At 37.6% G+C, this 1,186-nt stretch overlaps 1 non-coding gene across 1 annotated transcript; it reads left to right on the plus strand.

Annotated features, from left to right (window-relative positions):
* Positions 1–393: 393 nt before the first annotated feature.
* Positions 394–475, plus strand: TRNAS-GCU (transfer RNA serine (anticodon GCU)). Its single transcript has one exon. It is a non-coding gene; the product is annotated as a tRNA-Ser (tRNA).
* Positions 476–1,186: the final 711 nt, after the last annotated feature.

The following is a 1,186-nucleotide window of genomic DNA, read 5'->3' on the forward strand; positions in this document are numbered from 1 at the left end:
TAAGTTGCACTAATTTTGACAATTACTTGTGTTTGAGTGTTGCACTAATTTTGACAATTACTTGTGTTTGAGTCATAGTAAGTAATTTTTGTTCTTTTATTGTTTTTGAAAATGTATTAGAGAAAGTTTGACTTTCAAATTTTTGTATAGCTTAGACCTCTGCTACAAAGAACATGTGTCTCTTTTGCCGAGTGGTTAAGGCGTGTGCCTGCTAAGTACATGGGGTTTCCCTGCGAGAGTTTGAATCTCTCAAACGACGTGAAATAAAATTTTAATGCCGAGTTAATAAGATATTTGTATTTTTTTTTTCTTTTATTTTTTTTCAAAATCTAATAGAAAAAGTTTAACTTTCAAATTTTTGTATAGCTTAGATCTCTACTACAAAAGACATGTGTCGCTTTGGCCGAGTGGTTAAGGCGTGTGCCTGCTAAGTACATGGGGTTTCCCCGCGAGAGTTCGAATCTCTCAGGCGACGTGAAATAAAATTTTAATGCCGAGTTAATTAGGCTTAGACTTCTACTACAAGGGACATGTGTTGTTTTGGCCGAGTAGATTCAGGCGACGTGAAATAAAATTTTAATGCCGAGTTAATTAGGCTTAGACTTCTACTACAAGGGACATGTGTTGTTTTGGCCGAGTGGTTAAGGCCTGTGCTTGCTAAGTACATGGGGTTTGGGGTTTCCGAGAGTTCCAATCTCTTAGGTGACGTGAACATGCCGAGTTAATTAGGCTTAGACTTCTACTACAAGGGACATGTGTTGTTTTGGCCGAGTAGATTCAGGCGACGTGAAATAAAATTTTAATGCCGAGTTAATTAGGCTTAGACTTCTACTACAAGGGACATGTGTTGTTTTGGCCGAGTGGTTAAGGCCTGTGCTTGCTAAGTACATGGGGTTTGGGGTTTCCCAGAGTTCCAATCTCTTAGGTGACGTGAACTAAAATTTTAATGTCGAATTAATTAGATATTTGTTTTTTTTTTCTTTTATTTTTTTTTAAATCTATTAGAGAAAGTTCTTAGACCTCTACTACAAAGGACATGTGTCGCTTTGGCCAAGTGGCTAAGGCTTGTGCATGCTAAGTACATGGGGTTTTCCTGCGATAGTTCAAATCTGTCAGGCGACGCAAAATATAATTATAATTCTGAATTAATTAGATTTGGCTGAGTGGTTAAGGTGTGCGCCTGCTA

The sequence above is a fragment of the Cucurbita pepo genome, unplaced genomic scaffold (genome assembly GCF_057944985.1).
Source record: "Cucurbita pepo subsp. pepo isolate OVF unplaced genomic scaffold, ASM5794498v1 scafford_3, whole genome shotgun sequence".
Classification (NCBI taxonomy): Eukaryota; Viridiplantae; Streptophyta; class Magnoliopsida; order Cucurbitales; family Cucurbitaceae; genus Cucurbita; species Cucurbita pepo.